This window comes from Camarhynchus parvulus, unplaced genomic scaffold (genome assembly GCF_901933205.1).
Source record: "Camarhynchus parvulus unplaced genomic scaffold, STF_HiC, whole genome shotgun sequence".
Taxonomy (NCBI): domain Eukaryota; kingdom Metazoa; phylum Chordata; class Aves; order Passeriformes; family Thraupidae; genus Camarhynchus; species Camarhynchus parvulus.
In genome coordinates this window covers 1-22,047 of record NW_022148440.1, presented here as the reverse complement: position 1 = coordinate 22,047, position 22,047 = coordinate 1, and the positions used below count along the sequence as shown (strand labels likewise).

General features: G+C 54.3%; 1 long non-coding RNA gene across 2 annotated transcripts; it reads right to left on the bottom strand.

Moving 5' to 3' along the window:
• Positions 1-3,597: 3,597 nt before the first annotated feature.
• Positions 3,598-5,910, bottom strand: LOC115916759. Of its 2 annotated transcripts, XR_004061622.1 has the most exons (5): positions 5,393-5,910; positions 5,287-5,314; positions 5,073-5,199; positions 4,878-4,948; positions 3,598-4,800 (listed from the first exon to the last, which is right to left on the bottom strand). It is a non-coding gene; the product is annotated as an uncharacterized LOC115916759 (long non-coding RNA). The 2 variants fall into 2 exon arrangements; XR_004061621.1 differs by having other exon boundaries at positions 4,878-5,199.
• Between the last annotated feature and the right edge of the window lie 16,137 nt (positions 5,911-22,047).

Here is a 22,047-nt window from a genome sequence, read left to right as displayed (position 1 = left end):
CGTGTTCTAGAGGATGCACAAAGCTTTGCAGAGTGTTTTGCACCAAGGAAAAGAAAGTCGTCCAAAACTCCTTCTATTGCAATATTAATGTGAATGCAAAAGGCAGGAGAGTGGTAAGGTACTGTTTTCTATCAGTTTGCAAGCTGCACCCACAATGCCAGTGTTGTGCTGCTTCGTTCTTCACCTTTAGCGTCTCTTGTCACCTACATCTTAGCAAAAAACTTTCCCACTATGTCTCGCAAGGAGAAACTGTGCCAGGACAGAAAACATTTCGTATTGTATTCTAGAGGTTGCACAAAGGTTTGCAGAGTGTTTTGCACGAAGGAAAAGAAAGTCGTCCAAAAAACAGAGAGAAAAGACAGAGAGAGACAGAGAAGAGGACAGAGAGAAAAGAAGACAGAGACAGAAGAAAAGAGAGAGAAAAGAAGACAGAGAAAGGAAAAGGAGGGTGTGAAAACTGAAGAAGGACAGGTGTTAGAGGGAAAAGAAAGTGGCTAGGATTAGAGTCAAAGTGAAAACAGAGTGAAAAAGGAAGACTAAGAGCCAAGAAGACAAACCGAGGAAAAGGAGAACGCAGAGAGAAAAAGAAGCAAGGAGAGTGAGGGCGGGAAAGTATAAAAAAAAAGTATAGACAAATGAGAGGAAAATAAATACAGTCAGACAGAAATAGTGAAATGGACAAACAGAAAAAAGGAAGCAGATGGAAACCGAGTTACAGAAGCAGAGACACAGTCTCAGAGGTGAGAAACAGAAACAAAGGGTTAGAGACAGATGGAAATTAAGTTAGAAATAGAAAAGTAAAGTGAGGAGCAATAGGAAGAAATACAGTGGAAAGACATGACAAAACCACACCAAAAAAAGACAAGAGCCAGGGTGGGGGTAGGGGAAGGGCAGGGGGTATCTTTATTAGGGGTGATTCAACTTTTATTTAATAAATGTTTTTATTTACACTTCAGCAAAATACATGGAAACAGTGTATACAAATGCAAGTGCAGATAGATACAATCCATAGACGCACTGGTAAAAGTCTAGTTTACATACAGAGCAATACAGAGCAATACACATATTAGCACAAGATGATAACCTTTTTCTATTTTCATTACACGTTGATTTATTGTTACAGGAAACCCAAAACAACAAAAGCACACAGAAAACAACACTCATCTACCATTAACACCCCCTTCAGATTACACACAAACACACCATCACTCTCATCACAACTGCTAAATTACACCCCAGCAATCGTTGCTCCTCAGGAACATGGTTCCCGAGAGACTCCAAAAAATCCTCCTGCCTGACGAAAACCCCGGTCCCTGGGCGGTCCGCGCCCAAACTTTGGCGATGAACGTCGCCTCGCAGACCGACCGGGACCGAGGAAAAAAAACCCAGCCGGGGAAAAAAACCCCGGCTGGGGATTTTTTATTCTAAATTTTAAAATTAGTTGAAAAACCTGAAAGGCAAAAGTCACGCACACAAGGTTAAATCCAGTCAGAATGTACTCACACGTGCAGAGACAAGCGGACACAGACAGACACAGTCATATGCTGTCACACACACTCACACATTCCTCCAACTTGCTTACACACTCACTGCAGCCCTTACTTGAGACACCGAAGAACATGCTTCGTCACATCTTCTGCCTGCCGCTCCTTGACGTCAAGTGGTAGATTCTGGGGAAATCGGTAGCCTCGGGGACCTGTGAGACGACAGGAAGCAATCAATGAGTGGCTATCTGAAAGCTAGGACTTGTCCCCGCTCCAGACCAATAAATTTTCTACCCAAAATCCAATAGAAGACAGAGGAACAGTAAAATTTATATAACTGTTCTACCTAACTGTGACTACGTGCCAGGGCAGGGCAGCTCCGATCGTAAGTGGTAAGTACACACAATATAAGCCGTACACATAGTTGTACACACAGTATGTAAGTACACACAATATAACACACAGTTAGTACACAGTATAAGCACATTACACACAGTATAAGTACACAAAAAGCCAACATGGGTACACACAGTATAACCAACATAGGTACACATATATTATAATACATACAATATAAGCCAACATAGGTACACACAATATAAGCCAGGACTTTAGATAACTCTGTGGAAGATTAATTGTTGAGCCCTATACCCTTTGAGAAGATGGAACCTATGGAACGCCTGCAGTCACGTGAGATGCTCCCTCTAGAAGTCTGAGAGAATGGCATGGAAAAAAAGGCACTACCGAAGCTGGTAGTGAGAAGGAAGATGGATGAGAACATCTTGTGTAATCCTTCCTGTCTCAAAGAGTAAAAATGTAAAGATGCCGGAATAAGCTATATCCGGGAAGGAAAGTGAGTAAAATACTGCCTATATGGCACAAAATAGTGCCTGTAAAGCGTCAAGATGTAACAAAGACCTATGACACGGAAGACAATGGACACCGACTACATAACACAGACACGGGTGACACAACATAGACATAGATGGCATAACACAGAGACAAGTGGCAACTGCCTAGCGCTTTCAACTTATGGACCCGAGATTCCTAGCGCAAGATGAGCCAGAGGCTGATGATGCCAAAGGAAAGAAAGCCCTATGACAATGGCATGTGATGATGAAATGTAACTCATTAAAAGAAGTTAGTGCCAAAGCAGTTAAGAGGATGGTTGAGGGGCTCAGTAAGCTTAGAGAAGGAAGCGGATTGCCGGGTGACCGTGGCTGTAGCTCCAGACCTGAAGGCGAGCTCCTCGGGGGAAAGATCCGTGACGATGTCGAGTCGAAAAAGGCTGACGACGCAAAGTACAAGAGAATGTGGAGATGGGTCGGAACTGCCCTGCCCGGCAAAGGCTCTGGTGAGGCTGAGGAGAAACCCTCTCCCTTTACTTCCAGACAGCCTGTCCCACTACGGACCTCCCCGCTAAGCCTGACATGAAATTGCCCCCTGTGATAGTAAAGGTTTTTCCCCTTCTCCCAACCACTGGCCCCGACACTTAGCTTTTGGAAGAGGAGCGGACAAAATCCACCCTCGGTCGGACGTGGACGTTGAGGTGTTCTCCGTGTGTGCTTCGGTGCTGCCGTTTCCAAGCTTTGGCTACGAGCCTCCTCGGGGTACCTAAGACAAAACAGAAAAAGTTACTATTGCGCTCAAAAACAGTAATCCCCGGGACTCCTCCGCACCACTGCCCCGGCTCACCTCAAATCTTGATTTGACTCCGGAGGCTGCCCGGAAGATACCTGCAAAAAGAAAAGGTACACGCTTAGCATGATGCTGCATAATGCTCACCTATGAGTCAGCCTGCCTAAACACCAACTCACCTGCCCTCCTCTGTTCCTTGGCATGCCTAGGGCAGCGACAGCACCTACAAAGAAACAAAGCAGAAAAGCATGCTGAGATACTGTGAAAACACAGCCTCCCTAATCTGACAAGTATGCCACATCAATACCTTAAGCTTGCACCCAACCTGGCATGCGCATGCTTGGCCAGGATAGATGGCAAGTGCACCACCTAAAATAAAAAAAAAACAAGAATAGATGCTTAGAGCTGCACCAGAAACTGAGACATCAGCAATAACAACTGCTTCTGTACACTACTCAATGCTCACCTTGCCCACTCGGCCTTGACAGCTGCTCTCTGCCTTCACTTCCTAAAAAGAAAGACAAAGAACAGTGCTGTAAAAGCTACCATTTATGCTTCCTCTGCAGAGACAAACAGTGACTGACCTGCTCAGGGGAATCCCCTCATCCAGGATGGGGTGCACTGCCCTGGATTTTATCCTTCGGCATCTGAAAGAAAGTTAGGATGAAAGTCAAAGGGCTGCAGGATAACTTAAGAGCTCCAGATATACTGTGTCCATCTACAAACCCCATCTAGAGTCCAACTACACCCCACATTACAAACTTCAAGTCCCCGGGACTTCTCCTATTGCACCAGGCTGTGCGGCAGGGCAGAGCAGCTCCGGCACAGATATGTGCAAACACCCGTGACCCAGGACAGACAGGACGTGACAAACAAAGGACACGAGACACGGAGAGAAAAACACTTGGCAAGGAAAATGGCTGCAGGGACTGAGAGAATGCAAAATGAGATGACTGAGCTGAGACCGATGGTGAGCTGATGAGGCTCAGAGAACCCTGGAGGAAGAAGATGCTAACTGAATCATTTATTCCAAGATGAATGCAAAGATGGATGCCCGAGAATCCTACAGTCAGAAGCCTCTACCTGTCCTCACATTCTTTCAAGTCCTAGCCCGCCACAATGGATCCTGGCAGGGCATAGCTGTCCGTACAGCTCAGAACAAGACCTGAAAAGACATCTGACCGGATGCTTCCAAAGAGAGAAGAGAGTCTGATGCCTGTCTGAGCTCCCGAGTCAAAAGTTCTAGGGCCTGGGTGCCAGGCCAAGGAATGCAGAGATCGCAGATGCTAAGAATGATGCCAAGGTTCCTGACAGGCCCCTCAAAGGGCTGAGGTAAAAGACATGAGATACACAAACAACACATAAGGCACAATAGACAAGTGACACCAGACACACCGGGACTGCTCTGCCCTGCGCACCTCAGCACTGTGATCACAAGTGAGACTTTGCTTTTATGGGGCCTAAAGGGGCCACCTCATGAACAACCCCCACCTCCAAAGCGGACTCAAAAACCCCTCCCGGTAATTCCCAAACCAGCACCCTGCTTTAATCCCCTCTGTGGGCCGTAGCCCTCTACTTATCTCTCAGACATCTGGGGATGCCGGTCTCAGGTGCAAAGAAAGGCCACCTCGTCAGCCGGGAAGGTCCTGCTGTCACCGGGCTCTGGTCTCTTACACAGCTATATTAGAGAAAACCAAACATCAGTGCCTGATCTTGGCAGCCCATCGGCCAAAACCCCACAAGTCTGCTACTCACCATGCTCCTAGGAATGCCCAGCTGCTCGGGCTCGCACGCTTCGAGACCGAGGCCTTCGTCACAGGGGGTGCCTGGGTAAAGAGGAGATGAGGTGATTTCTCATGGCTGAAACCTGAGTGGACCCTCGCTCCTCCTCCCTACTTCCCCGACTCACCCCGACTCCTTGGCAGTTGCCAAAGGACACCTGGATGGCACCTTTGAATAGAAAAGTTCAGGGCTTCACCATCAGGTCCTGTAATACATCCACGGGGCTCACGAGAGCAGGAAACTCGGCGCGTCGGCCGGTTGGTGACGGGGGCTTGGCATACTCCGAGTGGATTGCCTAAAGCGCACAAACGAGAATGGAAACTTAGAGCTGCACCAGAAATTGAGAGCTGAGCAATAACAACTACTTCTCTCCACTGCTCACCTTGACTGCTGGTATCCAGATTTACTTCCTAGAAAGAAAGACAAAGAACAGTGCTGTAACAGAGTCACACTTTACACTCCCCCTGCAGAGACAAACAGTGACTGACCTGCTCGGGGGGACCTCCTCACCCAGGATGGGTGGATGGATTTTGCCCTGGATTTTATCCTCTGCATCTGAAAGAAAGTGAGGACAAAAGTCAAAGGGCTGCAGGACAACTTCACAGCTCCAAACATCTTCTGCCTATCTAGGAATATCATCTAGAGTCCGGTGACACCCCACAAACTGCGAGTCCCCGGGACTTGTCCTATTGCAGCAGGCTATGCGGCAGGGCAGAACAACTCCGGTGCAAACATGTGCAGACACCCGTGACACAGAATGTGACAAACAGGGGGATGTTAAACACGACACAATATGCTTGTGGTGAGGGTCTCGAGGGGAAAAGGCAAAAGGGAACCCAAAGACACACTAGGTAACACAGTACACTGGACAACACACCATGGAGCTGTTCTGCGCTGCCTGCCTGAAAGCTGCCATCAAAAGTAGAGCCTTTCCCTTTAGCTGTCCTAAGAGGCCCCTTGGAGAAGATTGCTTTTCCCTCTGCTAATTTTTAAATCTGTCCCAAGAACTCCCAGCCTGCTACTCTCCCATTATCCCATCTCTGGGCCTGTGGCCCCCAACTTATCTTTTGGATGATTGGTGATGTGGATCCACGTTGCATCTGAAATGAGTCTGCCTCAGAGGGCCCTGTGATGGCCTGTTAGCCTCTCAGTCAGCTACAATAAAAAAAAAAAAAAAACCAATGTATGAGTTCAGTTATGTGGGCCAAATCCCAGCAAGTCAGCTACTTGCCCTCTCCTGAGTGTGCCTGGCTCCTTCAGGCTCCAGCTTCATCCTGATTCCAAGGCTGTGGCCTTTATTATGAGTGGCACCTGGGTTAGAGAAAGGCAAAGTTAAATGGCATTCCTGTGAGTGCAGTGGATGACCTTGTGTGCTGTAAGACATGTGAATGCCTCTGCTAGGCTTCTGAAAAGCCTGGGGGGGGCCTGAAATAAACACCCTTTCTCACCCTGCTGCCTTGAAACCCCCCCCCCCCCCCCCAACAATAACTCCTAACTGGATACCTGCTCACCCTCCCTCTCCTAATCACAATCCTCAACTCACCTGAAGCCTCAATCTGCTGAAAAAAGTGTTGTAGTCAACACAATCTGGAGTCTCTAGAAGCTGCACTCCTCCTAAAAAAAAAAACAAAACAAAATAAGAACAAAACCAGAAATTACAAATGCACGTTACCACCCCTAAACATAAAACCCAAAATCATGAACTTAAATACTCCCTGTATTCCATGCTGTTTTCTTCACAGAATCTTCAAAGCCTCTGTTGCTTTAGATGCCCAGAAGCACCTACTGAAAACAAGCTGAGATAAGCTGAAAGAGCCTCTTCACTGAAATGAGAGGAGAGCTCTTATCCCAGCACATCCCAGAGAGGGAATGATGCCCCTCAGCAAAGGCTGGGGTTAATATACCCCTGATGGTGCCCGCCTCTCATTCCCGTGGCACCTGGGAAAAGGGAGGGGGCAAATCCCACCGGGTATAAAAGCCCTCAGAGCAGCTGCAGCTGTTTGGTACCTCTGACTCAAATTCAAGGGGAGTAAAGGGCTTGTTATAGAAGAAAACTCTTCAGAAAAATAACAGTCTTTTTTTTTTGCAACAACTACTTGGAGCAAAAGGGCAGAAAACTGGTAAGAAATAAAACTTCCTGTTTGGGCAGTATAACTAGATAAATTGGGTAATTTGCTGTGAACTTGCATAATTTTTCCTTAGTGCCTACTAAGTACTACTTCACATGTGACTAAGCCAGGTGCAGAAGAATGCTAATGATATGAATCATCTAAGTCTCCTTGGGATCTCTAATTAGGGCTATCTACATGATAAGTAAAAATAAGAAAAATAAAAGCCTCCCAGGCAGTGTAAGAGCTAAGTGCATGCCAGGCTCGCCCTTCTCTGAGATACTCGGTCCTACGGCACAGAAAGAAGTGCCCTGAAATGTAGTTTTAAACCCTTAAAATGCTGAAAAAGGCAGGGCTTCCTTCCAGTGAACCCCTTCAAAAGAGGAAATGGGGCAGTTACCTGTACTGGAACTGATACAATAGCAAATAAATAGCTTCTGCCCTTTAATTTACTCTCCTTAAGTATTGGGAAAAGAGAGGTTTTCCTCACTTTAAATCTCTCCAGTGATGAAAAAAGAGGGATTTTTGCCTCAGTTCAAACCCTTAAGATGGAGGGATAGCTGGGCTTCTCCCTCAATTTAGGCCTCAGGACAACAAAAAGGGGGCAGCTACCCTTAATTCAAACCCATAAGAAACATTGTCAAGGTTTTCCCCTTCTATTTAAACTGGAAAATAATAGAAAATGGGGACTCCCTGTCAATTAACACCCCTAACAGCATAGAAAAGGCAGGGATTCTTTCAACTGAGACCATTTAAATTGCAGGGGAAGCAGAGTCCCTCCCAGTTTGAACACAAAAAATAATGGAAAAGGAAGCTTTTTCTCTTTTTTCTAAACCCTTTTTCTCCTAATAAGCCCTCTCCTTTCTGGGAGTGCTGTGGAGGGTCTGGAGGCTCTGGGGAGGGACTGACACAGTAAAAGGGGAAAGTTGAAAGCCCTCTCCTGGAACCCCACATGCTGCCTGGCCTGCTCAGATGCTGCCCCTTGGCAAAAGGGCTCTTCCCTTGGCATTTTCTCAAAGCGATGCTCCGTGCCCAGGTGGGTCCGGCTGCTCCCTAGTCCGTGCTGGATGCTCCAACCGTAGTTCCTCGAGGGACGCTTGGGATATCCCTGTTAGCCCCTCTGGACTAGCAGCTCCCTGTGCAGGTGTGCCTGGGTAACCCTCTGAAAGCAGCTGGTCACATGGGGGGCTGCTAGACCTTGGAGCGGGGGTTGAGGTGAAGAAAGGTCCTGTGAGGAGTTCCTTCCCCTACACAGCCCTTCGTCTGCCCCTTAAACCATGGGGTGCCAGACTTTCCTTTCTAAGGAAATTAACAGTCTTTCCTCTCTGTGTGCCCGTGGCCAAAACTGCGATTCGGCCTCCAAAACTGCAGAGAATGATTTCTCACAGACCGCAGCTGCTGATGCCAAGAACTCCTGCTGCCCTTGGAGTGCCACGTGTCCCCTGCGAACGGACATTGACACGCAGCAGGGGTGAGCTTGATTTTACAGGGAAGAGGGCCGGTGCAGGATTTCTCCAGGAGCAAAGCTGCCCCTGCCGAGAACTCAGGCTGCCCTGGAAGTGCCAAGTACCTCCTGCAAACTGGCTTCAGGAAACTCGGGGGGTGAGTTTTTCTGTGCAGAAGTTCTCCCAGACCAAAGCTGAGAGCATCTAACCCTGAGCACAACAACTTAGCTGGGTCTAAAACTTACAACCTTCAGACTGACAGTGTGGGACCCAACCCACTGTGCCACCGCTGGCCCCTTTCTAAAGCATTCCACTGCAGTCCTAAAACTCTGCCTTTTCAGAGGGTGTTTCCTCTGACCCTGACCATAATCTTCAAAATATGCTAAAGAATCATAAAATGGCTTTGAAAAAGCCCCAACAATACCCTGAAAAGTCTCTTCCAAAATCCCCTAAATACCTTCAAAAGTCCTGGAAAAAGACCTCAAAAAGACATGCTCAGTCTCTGAACTCTACCTCTTGCTGTCTAGCCCACAGATGTCGTCCCTACCTTTTTGCAGTGGGTCCGTTGTCCTCTGAGGGTTCTGTCATTGTCCCGGTGTGAGGGTTGCTGTGTTGTGCTGCTGTTGGGGGAAAAGGCTGTTTTTAGGGGGGCTGGTTAGGCTGGGGTGAGGGGTGGTACAGCTGTACCCTGTACCCCTGATCTCCACTGGACTGTCCAGCCCTCAAGCCCTCTCCCTTTACCCCTCAACCGGTACCTCTGCCCCCCAGCCCTCAGCTCCTGTGTGTGACCCTTAACCCCTCTCCTTTGCCCCTCAGCCCCCAGCTTCTCTGTGTCACCCTAGAGCTGCCCCTGCCAGCCTCAGCATCTCTGTGTGTAACCCACGGTCCCCTCTCCCTGTTCCTCCCTCAGCTCCCAGCCTCTGTCACCCTCAAGCCCCCAGAGTGCCCCTCAAGCTGCCCCTCAGCCCCAATATGCAGGACGCCTCCCAGACACAAGGAGCCATCATTTACAACTCAGGCTGGTATGAAAGTTGAAAGTCACTCCTGCAATATGCCATCAGGAACCGGAGCTGGTGAGTTTTGTTTCCCAGGGAAACGGCCAGTATTTATGTTTGGGGGCCATAGGCCCAGAGTGGCCGGCTGGCTCCTGAAAATCCGCGATACGCAGGATGCCTCCCAGACCCAAGCTGGCACCAGTGCCAACTCGGGCTGGTTTGATAGTGCCAACGGAGTCCTACAATCTGCCATCAAGAACCGGGGCTGGTGACTTTTGTTTCCGAGGGAAAGGCCCGTTGTTTATGTTTGGGGGCCTCGAGTGGCGAAGCGTGGCTCCTGAAAATCCGCGATACGCAGGATGCCTCCCAGACCCAAGCTGGCACCAGTGCCAACTCGGGCTGGTTTGATAGTGCCAACGGAGTCCTACAATCTGCCATCAGGAGCCGGGGCTGGTGACTTTTGTTTCAGAGGGAAAGGCCCGTTGTTTATGTTTTGGGGCTATACGGGCGAAGTGGCCGGCTGGCTCCTGAAAATCCGCGATACGCAGGATGCCTCCCAGACCCAAGCTGGCACCAGTGCCAACTCGGGCTGGTTTGATAGTGCCAACGGAGTCCCACAATCTGCCATCAAGGACCGGGGCTGGTGAGTTTTGTGAAAAAGGGGAGGCCCGGAGTGGCCGGCTGGCTCCTGAAAATCCGCGATACGCAGGATGCCTCCCAGACCCAAGCTGGCACCAGTGCCAACTCGGGCTGGTTTGATAGTGCCAACGGAGTCCCACAATCTGCCATCAAGGACCGGGGCTGGTGAGTTTTGTTTCAGAGGGAAAGGCCCGTTGTTTATGTTTGGGGGCCATAGGCCCGGAGTGGCCGGCTGGCTCCTGAAAATCCGCGATACGCAGGATGCCTCCCAGACCCAAGCTGGCACCAGTGCCAACTCGGGCTGGTTTGATAGTGCCAACGGAGTCCCACAATCTGCCATCAAGGACCGGGGCTGGTGAGTTTTGTTTCAGAGGGAAAGGCCCGTTGTTTATGTTTGGGGGCCATAGGCCCGAGTGGCCGGCCTGGCTCCTGAAAATCCGCGATACGCAGGATGCCTCCCAGACCCAAGCTGGCACCAGTGCCAACTCGGGCTGGTTTGATAGTGCCAACGGAGTCCCACAATCTGCCATCAAGGACCGGGGCTGGTGAGTTTTTGTTTCAGAGGGAAAGGCCCGTTGTTTATGTTTGGGGCCATAGGCCCGGAGTGGCCGGCCTGGCTCCTGAAAATCCGCGATACGCAGGATGCCTCCCAGACCCAAGCTGGCACCAGTGCCAACTCGGGCTGGTTTGATAGTGCCAACGGAGTCCCACAATTTGCCACCAAGGACCGGGGCTGGTGAGTTTTGTTTCAGAGGGAAAGGCCCGTTGTTTATGTTTGGGGCCATAGGCCCGGAGTGGCCGGCTGGCTCCTGAAAATCCGCGATACGCAGGATGCCTCCCAGACCCAAGCTGGCACCAGTGCCAACTCGGGCTGGTTTGATAGTGCCAACGGAGTCCCACAATCTGCCATCAAGGACCGGGGCTGGTGAGTTTTGTTTCAGAGGGAAAGGCCCGTTGTTTATGTTTGGGGGCCATAGGCCCGGAGTGGCCGGCTGGCTCCTGAAAATCCGCGATACGCAGGATGCCTCCCAGACCCAAGCTGGCACCAGTGCCAACTCGGGCTGGTTTGATAGTGCCAACGGAGTCCCACAATCTGCCATCAAGGACCGGGGCTGGTGAGTTTTGTTTCAGAGGGAAAGGCCCGTTGTTTATGTTTGGGGGCCTGTGCCCAGAGTGGCCGGCTGGCTCCTGAAAATCCGCGATACGCAGGATGCCTCCCAGACCCAAGCTGGCACCAGTGCCAACTCGGGCTGGTTTGATAGTGCCAACGGAGTCCCACAATCTGCCATCAAGGACCGGGGCTGGTGAGTTTTGTTTCAGAGGGAAAGGCCCGTTGTTTATGTTTGGGGGCCTGTGCCCCGGAGTGGCCGGCTGGCTCCTGAAAATCCGCGATACGCAGGATGCCTCCCAGACCCAAGCTGGCACCAGTGCCAACTCGGGCTGGTTTGATAGTGCCAACGGAGTCCCACAATCTGCCATCAAGGACCGGGGCTGGTGAGTTTTGTTTCAGAGGGAAAGGCCCGTTGTTTATGTTTGGGGGCCATAGGCCCGGAGTGGCCGGCTGGCTCCTGAAAATCCGCGATACGCAGGATGCCTCCCAGACCCAAGCTGGCACCAGTGCCAACTCGGGCTGGTTTGATAGTGCCAACGGAGTCCCACAATCTGCCATCAAGGACCGGGGCTGGTGAGTTTTTTTTCAGAGGGAAAGGCCCGTTGTTTATGTTTGGGGGCCATAGGCCCGGAGTGGCCGGCTGGCTCCTGAAAATCCGCGATACGCAGGATGCCTCCCAGACCCAAGCTGGCACCAGTGCCAACTCGGGCTGGTTTGATAGTGCCAACGGAGTCCCACAATCTGCCATCAAGGACCGGGGCTGGTGAGTTTTGTTTCAGAGGGAAAGGCCCGTTGTTTATGTTTGGGGGCCATAGGCCCGGAGTGGCCGGGTGGCTCCTGAAAATCCGCGATACGCAGGATGCCTCCCAGACCCAAGCTGGCACCAGTGCCAACTCGGGCTGGTTTGATAGTGCCAACGGAGTCCCACAATCTGCCATCAAGGACCGGGGCTGGTGAGTTTTGTTTCAGAGGGAAAGGCCCGTTGTTTATGTTTGGGGGCCATAGGCCCGGAGTGGCCGGCTGGCTCCTGAAAATCCGCGATACGCAGGATGCCTCCCAGACCCAAGCTGGCACCAGTGCCAACTCGGGCTGGTTTGATAGTGCCAACGGAGTCCCACAATCTGCCATCAAGGACCGGGGCTGGTGAGTTTTGTTTCAGAGGGAAAGGCCCGTTGTTTATGTTTGGGGGCCATAGGCCCGGAGTGGCCGGCTGGCTCCTGAAAATCCGCGATACGCAGGATGCCTCCCAGACCCAAGCTGGCACCAGTGCCAACTCGGGCTGGTTTGATAGTGCCAACGGAGTCCCACAATCTGCCATCAAGGACCGGGGCTGGTGAGTTTTGTTTCAGAGGGAAAGGCCCGTTGTTTATGTTTGGGGGCCATAGGCCCGGAGTGGCCGGCTGGCTCCTGAAAATCCGCGATACGCAGGATGCCTCCCAGACCCAAGCTGGCACCAGTGCCAACTCGGGCTGGTTTGATAGTGCCAACGGAGTCCCACAATCTGCCATCAAGGACCGGGGCTGGTGAGTTTTGTTTCAGAGGGAAAGGCCCGTTGTTTATGTTTGGGGGCCTATGCCCGGAGTGGCCGGCTGGCTCCTGAAAATCCGCGATACGCAGGATGCCTCCCAGACCCAAGCTGGCACCAGTGCCAACTCGGGCTGGTTTGATAGTGCCAACGGAGTCCCACAATCTGCCATCAAGGACCGGGGCTGGTGAGTTTTGTTTCAGAGGGAAAGGCCCGTTGTTTATGTTTGGGGGCCTGTGCCCCGGAGTGGCCGGCTGGCTCCTGAAAATCCGCGATACGCAGGATGCCTCCCAGACCCAAGCTGGCACCAGTGCCAACTCGGGCTGGTTTGATAGTGCCAACGGAGTCCCACAATCTGCCATCAAGGACCGGGGCTGGTGAGTTTTGTTTCAGAGGGAAAGGCCCGTTGTTTATGTTTGGGGGCCATAGGCCCGGAGTGGCCGGCTGGCTCCTGAAAATCCGCGATACGCAGGATGCCTCCCAGACCCAAGCTGGCACCAGTGCCAACTCGGGCTGGTTTGATAGTGCCAACGGAGTCCCACAATCTGCCATCAAGGACCGGGGCTGGTGAGTTTTGTTTCAGAGGGAAAGGCCCGTTGTTTATGTTTGGGGGCCTGTGGCCCGGAGTGGCCGGCTGGCTCCTGAAAATCCGCGATACGCAGGATGCCTCCCAGACCCAAGCTGGCACCAGTGCCAACTCGGGCTGGTTTGATAGTGCCAACGGAGTCCCACAATCTGCCATCAAGGACCGGGGCTGGTGAGTTTTGTTTCAGAGGGAAAGGCCCGTTGTTTATGTTTGGGGGCCTGTGCCCCGGAGTGGCCGGCTGGCTCCTGAAAATCCGCGATACGCAGGATGCCTCCCAGACCCAAGCTGGCACCAGTGCCAACTCGGGCTGGTTTGATAGTGCCAACGGAGTCCCACAATCTGCCATCAAGGACCGGGGCTGGTGAGTTTTGTTTCAGAGGGAAAGGCCCGTTGTTTATGTTTGGGGGCCTGTGGCCCGGAGTGGCCGGCTGGCTCCTGAAAATCCGCGATACGCAGGATGCCTCCCAGACCCAAGCTGGCACCAGTGCCAACTCGGGCTGGTTTGATAGTGCCAACGGAGTCCCACAATCTGCCATCAAGGACCGGGGCTGGTGAGTTTTGTTTCAGAGGGAAAGGCCCGTTGTTTATGTTTGGGGGCCTGTGTCCCGGAGTGGCCGGCTGGCTCCTGAAAATCCGCGATACGCAGGATGCCTCCCAGACCCAAGCTGGCACCAGTGCCAACTCGGGCTGGTTTGATAGTGCCAACGGAGTCCCACAATCTGCCATCAAGGACCGGGGCTGGTGAGTTTTGTTTCAGAGGGAAAGGCCCGTTGTTTATGTTTGGGGGCCTGTGCCCGGAGTGGCCGGCTGGCTCCTGAAAATCCGCGATACGCAGGATGCCTCCCAGACCCAAGCTGGCACCAGTGCCAACTCGGGCTGGTTTGATAGTGCCAACGGAGTCCCACAATCTGCCATCAAGGACCGGGGCTGGTGAGTTTTGTTTCAGAGGGAAAGGCCCGTTGTTTATGTTTGGGGGCCTGTGGCCCGGAGTGGCCGGCTGGCTCCTGAAAATCCGCGATACGCAGGATGCCTCCCAGACCCAAGCTGGCACCAGTGCCAACTCGGGCTGGTTTGATAGTGCCAACGGAGTCCCACAATCTGCCATCAAGGACCGGGGCTGGTGAGTTTTGTTTCAGAGGGAAAGGCCCGTTGTTTATGTTTGGGGGCCTGTGCCCGGAGTGGCCGGCTGGCTCCTGAAAATCCGCGATACGCAGGATGCCTCCCAGACCCAAGCTGGCACCAGTGCCAACTCGGGCTGGTTTGATAGTGCCAACGGAGTCCCACAATCTGCCATCAAGGACCGGGGCTGGTGAGTTTTGTTTCAGAGGGAAAGGCCCGTTGTTTATGTTTGGGGGCCTGTGGCCCGGAGTGGCCCGGCTGGCTCCTGAAAATCCGCGATACGCAGGATGCCTCCCAGACCCAAGCTGGCACCAGTGCCAACTCGGGCTGGTTTGATAGTGCCAACGGAGTCCCACAATCTGCCATCAAGGACCGGGGCTGGTGAGTTTTGTTTCAGAGGGAAAGGCCCGTTGTTTATGTTTGGGGGCCTGTGTCCCGGAGTGGCCGGCTGGCTCCTGAAAATCCGCGATACGCAGGATGCCTCCCAGACCCAAGCTGGCACCAGTGCCAACTCGGGCTGGTTTGATAGTGCCAACGGAGTCCCACAATCTGCCATCAAGGACCGGGGCTGGTGAGTTTTGTTTCAGAGGGAAAGGCCCGTTGTTTATGTTTGGGGGCCATATGCCCGGAGTGGCCGGCTGGCTCCTGAAAATCCGCGATACGCAGGATGCCTCCCAGACCCAAGCTGGCACCAGTGCCAACTCGGGCTGGTTTGATAGTGCCAACGGAGTCCCACAATCTGCCATCAAGGACCGGGGCTGGTGAGTTTTGTTTCAGAGGGAAAGGCCCGTTGTTTATGTTTGGGGGCCTGTGGCCCGAGTGGCCGGCTGGCTCCTGAAAATCCGCGATACGCAGGATGCCTCCCAGACCCAAGCTGGCACCAGTGCCAACTCGGGCTGGTTTGATAGTGCCAACGGAGTCCCACAATCTGCCATCAAGGACCGGGGCTGGTGAGTTTTGTTTCAGAGGGAAAGGCCCGTTGTTTATGTTTGGGGGCCTGTGTCCCGGAGTGGCCGGCTGGCTCCTGAAAATCCGCGATACGCAGGATGCCTCCCAGACCCAAGCTGGCACCAGTGCCAACTCGGGCTGGTTTGATAGTGCCAACGGAGTCCCACAATCTGCCATCAAGGACCGGGGCTGGTGAGTTTTGTTTCAGAGGGAAAGGCCCGTTGTTTATGTTTGGGGGCCTGTGTCCCGGAGTGGCCGGCTGGCTCCTGAAAATCCGCGATACGCAGGATGCCTCCCAGACCCAAGCTGGCACCAGTGCCAACTCGGGCTGGTTTGATAGTGCCAACGGAGTCCCACAATCTGCCATCAAGGACCGGGGCTGGTGAGTTTTGTTTCAGAGGGAAAGGCCCGTTGTTTATGTTTGGGGGCCTGTGTCCCGGAGTGGCCGGCTGGCTCCTGAAAATCCGCGATACGCAGGATGCCTCCCAGACCCAAGCTGGCACCAGTGCCAACTCGGGCTGGTTTGATAGTGCCAACGGAGTCCCACAATCTGCCATCAAGGACCGGGGCTGGTGAGTTCTGTTTCAGAGGGAAAGGCCCGTTGTTTATGTTTGGGGGCCTGTGTCCCGGAGTGGCCGGCTGGCTCCTGAAAATCCGCGATACGCAGGATGCCTCCCAGACCCAAGCTGGCACCAGTGCCAACTCGGGCTGGTTTGATAGTGCCAACGGAGTCCCACAATCTGCCATCAAGGACCGGGGCTGGTGAGTTTTGTTTCAGAGGGAAAGGCCCGTTGTTTATGTTTGGGGCCATAGGCCCGGAGTGGCCGGCTGGCTCCTGAAAATCCGCGATACGCAGGATGCCTCCCAGACCCAAGCTGGCACCAGTGCCAACTCGGGCTGGTTTGATAGTGCCAACGGAGTCCCACAATCTGCCATCAAGGACCGGGGCTGGTGAGTTCTGTTTCAGAGGGAAAGGCCCGTTGTTTATGTTTGGGGGCCTGTGGCCCGGAGTGGCCGGCTGGCTCCTGAAAATCCGCGATACGCAGGATGCCTCCCAGACCCAAGCTGGCACCAGTGCCAACTCGGGCTGGTTTGATAGTGCCAACGGAGTCCCACAATCTGCCATCAAGGACCGGGGCTGGTGAGTTTTGTTTCAGAGGGAAAGGCCCGTTGTTTATGTTTGGGGGCCTGTGTCCCGGAGTGGCCGGCTGGCTCCTGAAAATCCGCGATACGCAGGATGCCTCCCAGACCCAAGCTGGCACCAGTGCCAACTCGGGCTGGTTTGATAGTGCCAACGGAGTCCCACAATCTGCCATCAAGGACCGGGGCTGGTGAGTTTTGTTTCAGAGGGAAAGGCCCGTTGTTTATGTTTGGGGGCCTGTGTCCCGGAGTGGCCGGCTGGCTCCTGAAAATCCGCGATACGCAGGATGCCTCCCAGACCCAAGCTGGCACCAGTGCCAACTCGGGCTGGTTTGATAGTGCCAACGGAGTCCCACAATCTGCCATCAAGGACCGGGGCTGGTGAGTTTTGTTTCAGAGGGAAAGGCCCGTTGTTTATGTTTGGGGGCCTGTGCCCGGAGTGGCCGGCTGGCTCCTGAAAATCCGCGATACGCAGGATGCCTCCCAGACCCAAGCTGGCACCAGTGCCAACTCGGGCTGGTTTGATAGTGCCAACGGAGTCCCACAATCTGCCATCAAGGACCGGGGCTGGTGAGTTTTGTTTCAGAGGGAAAGGCCCGTTGTTTATGTTTGGGGGCCTGTGTCCCGGAGTGGCCGGCTGGCTCCTGAAAATCCGCGATACGCAGGATGCCTCCCAGACCCAAGCTGGCACCAGTGCCAACTCGGGCTGGTTTGATAGTGCCAACGGAGTCCCACAATCTGCCATCAAGGACCGGGGCTGGTGAGTTTTGTTTCAGAGGGAAAGGCCCGTTGTTTATGTTTGGGGGCCTGTGTCCCGGAGTGGCCGGCTGGCTCCTGAAAATCCGCGATACGCAGGATGCCTCCCAGACCCAAGCTGGCACCAGTGCCAACTCGGGCTGGTTTGATAGTGCCAACGGAGTCCCACAATCTGCCATCAAGGACCGGGGCTGGTGAGTTTTGTTTCAGAGGGAAAGGCCCGTTGTTTATGTTTGGGGGCCTGTGGCCCGGAGTGGCCGGCCTGGCTCCTGAAAATCCGCGATACGCAGGATGCCTCCCAGACCCAAGCTGGCACCAGTGCCAACTCGGGCTGGTTTGATAGTGCCAACGGAGTCCCACAATCTGCCATCAAGGACCGGGGCTGGTGAGTTTTGTTTCAGAGGGAAAGGCCCGTTGTTTATGTTTGGGGGCCTGTGTCCCGGAGTGGCCGGCTGGCTCCTGAAAATCCGCGATACGCAGGATGCCTCCCAGACCCAAGCTGGCACCAGTGCCAACTCGGGCTGGTTTGATAGTGCCAACGGAGTCCCACAATCTGCCATCAAGGACCGGGGCTGGTGAGTTTTGTTTCAGAGGGAAAGGCCCGTTGTTTATGTTTGGGGGCCTGTGTCCCGGAGTGGCCGGCTGGCTCCTGAAAATCCGCGATACGCAGGATGCCTCCCAGACCCAAGCTGGCACCAGTGCCAACTCGGGCTGGTTTGATAGTGCCAACGGAGTCCCACAATCTGCCATCAAGGACCGGGGCTGGTGAGTTTTGTTTCAGAGGGAAAGGCCCGTTGTTTATGTTTGGGGGCCTGTGTCCCGGAGTGGCCGGCTGGCTCCTGAAAATCCGCGATACGCAGGATGCCTCCCAGACCCAAGCTGGCACCAGTGCCAACTCGGGCTGGTTTGATAGTGCCAACGGAGTCCCACAATCTGCCATCAAGGACCGGGGCTGGTGAGTTTTGTTTCAGAGGGAAAGGCCCGTTGTTTATGTTTGGGGGCCTGTGCCCCGGAGTGGCCGGCTGGCTCCTGAAAATCCGCGATACGCAGGATGCCTCCCAGACCCAAGCTGGCACCAGTGCCAACTCGGGCTGGTTTGATAGTGCCAACGGAGTCCCACAATCTGCCATCAAGGACCGGGGCTGGTGAGTTTTGTTTCAGAGGGAAAGGCCCGTTGTTTATGTTTGGGGGCCATGTGCCCCGGAGTGGCCGGCTGGCTCCTGAAAATCCGCGATACGCAGGATGCCTCCCAGACCCAAGCTGGCACCAGTGCCAACTCGGGCTGGTTTGATAGTGCCAACGGAGTCCCACAATCTGCCATCAAGGACCGGGGCTGGTGAGTTTTGTTTCAGAGGGAAAGGCCCGTTGTTTATGTTTGGGGGCCTGTGTCCCGGAGTGGCCGGCTGGCTCCTGAAAATCCGCGATACGCAGGATGCCTCCCAGACCCAAGCTGGCACCAGTGCCAACTCGGGCTGGTTTGATAGTGCCAACGGAGTCCCACAATCTGCCATCAAGGACCGGGGCTGGTGAGTTTTGTTTCAGAGGGAAAGGCCCGTTGTTTATGTTTGGGGGCCTGTGTCCCGGAGTGGCCGGCTGGCTCCTGAAAATCCGCGATACGCAGGATGCCTCCCAGACCCAAGCTGGCACCAGTGCCAACTCGGGCTGGTTTGATAGTGCCAACGGAGTCCCACAATCTGCCATCAAGGACCGGGGCTGGTGAGTTTTGTTTCAGAGGGAAAGGCCCGTTGTTTATGTTTGGGGGCCTGTGTCCCGGAGTGGCCGGCTGGCTCCTGAAAATCCGCGATACGCAGGATGCCTCCCAGACCCAAGCTGGCACCAGTGCCAACTCGGGCTGGTTTGATAGTGCCAACGGAGTCCCACAATCTGCCATCAAGGACCGGGGCTGGTGAGTTTTGTTTCAGAGGGAAAGGCCCGTTGTTTATGTTTGGGGCCATAGGCCCGGGTGGCCGGCTGGCTCCTGAAAATCCGCGATACGCAGGATGCCTCCCAGACCCAAGCTGGCACCAGTGCCAACTCGGGCTGGTTTGATAGTGCCAACGGAGTCCCACAATCTGCCATCAAGGACCGGGGCTGGTGAGTTTTGTTTCAGAGGGAAAGGCCCGTTGTTTATGTTTGGGGGCCTGTGGCCCGGAGTGGCCGGCTGGCTCCTGAAAATCCGCGATACGCAGGATGCCTCCCAGACCCAAGCTGGCACCAGTGCCAACTCGGGCTGGTTTGATAGTGCCAACGGAGTCCCACAATCTGCCATCAAGGACCGGGGCTGGTGAGTTTTGTTTCAGAGGGAAAGGCCCGTTGTTTATGTTTGGGGGCCTGTGTCCCGGAGTGGCCGGCTGGCTCCTGAAAATCCGCGATACGCAGGATGCCTCCCCAGACCCAAGCTGGCACCAGTGCCAACTCGGGCTGGTTTGATAGTGCCAACGGAGTCCCACAATCTGCCATCAAGGACCGGGGCTGGTGAGTTTTGTTTCAGAGGGAAAGGCCCGTTGTTTATGTTTGGGGGCCTGTGTCCCGGAGTGGCCGGCTGGCTCCTGAAAATCCGCGATACGCAGGATGCCTCCCAGACCCAAGCTGGCACCAGTGCCAACTCGGGCTGGTTTGATAGTGCCAACGGAGTCCCACAATCTGCCATCAAGGACCGGGGCTGGTGAGTTTTGTTTCAGAGGGAAAGGCCCGTTGTTTATGTTTGGGGGCCTGTGGCCCGGAGTGGCCGGCTGGCTCCTGAAAATCCGCGATACGCAGGATGCCTCCCAGACCCAAGCTGGCACCAGTGCCAACTCGGGCTGGTTTGATAGTGCCAACGGAGTCCCACAATCTGCCATCAAGGACCGGGGCTGGTGAGTTTTGTTTCAGAGGGAAAGGCCCGTTGTTTATGTTTGGGGGCCTGTGGCCCGGAGTGGCCGGCTGGCTCCTGAAAATCCGCGATACGCAGGATGCCTCCCAGACCCAAGCTGGCACCAGTGCCAACTCGGGCTGGTTTGATAGTGCCAACGGAGTCCCACAATCTGCCATCAAGGACCGGGGCTGGTGAGTTTTGTTTCAGAGGGAAAGGCCCGTTGTTTATGTTTGGGGGCCTGTGGCCCGGAGTGGCCGGCTGGCTCCTGAAAATCCGCGATACGCAGGATGCCTCCCAGACCCAAGCTGGCACCAGTGCCAACTCGGGCTGGTTTGATAGTGCCAACGGAGTCCCACAATCTGCCATCAAGGACCGGGGCTGGTGAGTTTTGTTTCAGAGGGAAAGGCCCGTTGTTTATGTTTGGGGGCCTGTGTCCCGGAGTGGCCGGCTGGCTCCTGAAAATCCGCGATAACGCAGGATGCCTCCCAGACCCAAGCTGGCACCAGTGCCAACTCGGGCTGGTTTGATAGTGCCAACGGAGTCCCACAATCTGCCATCAAGGACCGGGGCTGGTGAGTTTTGTTTCAGAGGGAAAGGCCCGTTGTTTATGTTTGGGGGCCTGTGTCCCGGAGTGGCCGGCTGGCTCCTGAAAATCCGCGATACGCAGGATGCCTCCCAGACCCAAGCTGGCACCAGTGCCAACTCGGGCTGGTTTGATAGTGCCAACGGAGTCCCACAATCTGCCATCAAGGACCGGGGCTGGTGAGTTTTGTTTCAGAGGGAAAGGCCCGTTGTTTATGTTTGGGGGCCTGTGTCCCGGAGTGGCCGGCTGGCTCCTGAAAATCCGCGATACGCAGGATGCCTCCCAGACCCAAGCTGGCACCAGTGCCAACTCGGGCTGGTTTGATAGTGCCAACGGAGTCCCACAATCTGCCATCAAGGACCGGGGCTGGTGAGTTTTGTTTCAGAGGGAAAGGCCCGTTGTTTATGTTTGGGGGCCTGTGGCCCGGAGTGGCCGGCTGGCTCCTGAAAATCCGCGATACGCAGGATGCCTCCCAGACCCAAGCTGGCACCAGTGCCAACTCGGGCTGGTTTGATAGTGCCAACGGAGTCCCACAATCTGCCATCAAGGACCGGGGCTGGTGAGTTTTGTTTCAGAGGGAAAGGCCCGTTGTTTATGTTTGGGGGCCATGGGCCCGGAGTGGCCGGCTGGCTCCTGAAAATCCGCGATACGCAGGATGCCTCCCAGACCCAAGCTGGCACCAGTGCCAACTCGGGCTGGTTTGATAGTGCCAACGGAGTCCCACAATCTGCCATCAAGGACCGGGGCTGGTGAGTTTTGTTTCAGAGGGAAGGCCCGTTGTTTATGTTTGGGGGCCTGTGGCCCGGAGTGGCCGGCTGGCTCCTGAAAATCCGCGATACGCAGGATGCCTCCCAGACCCAAGCTGGCACCAGTGCCAACTCGGGCTGGTTTGATAGTGCCAACGGAGTCCCACAATCTGCCATCAAGGACCGGGGCTGGTGAGTTTTGTTTCAGAGGGAAAGGCCCGTTGTTTATGTTTGGGGGCCTGTGTCCCGAGTGGCCGGCTGGCTCCTGAAAATCCGCGATACGCAGGATGCCTCCCAGACCCAAGCTGGCACCAGTGCCAACTCGGGCTGGTTTGATAGTGCCAACGGAGTCCCACAATCTGCCATCAAGGACCGGGGCTGGTGAGTTTTGTTTCAGAGGGAAAGGCCCGTTGTTTATGTTTGGGGGCCTAGGCCCGGAGTGGCCGGGCTGGCTCCTGAAAATCCGCGATACGCAGGATGCCTCCCAGACCCGCTGGCACCAGTGCCAACTCGGGCTGGTTTGATAGTGCCAACGGAGTCCCACAATCTGCCATCAAGGACCGGGGCTGGTGAGTTCTGTTTCAGAGG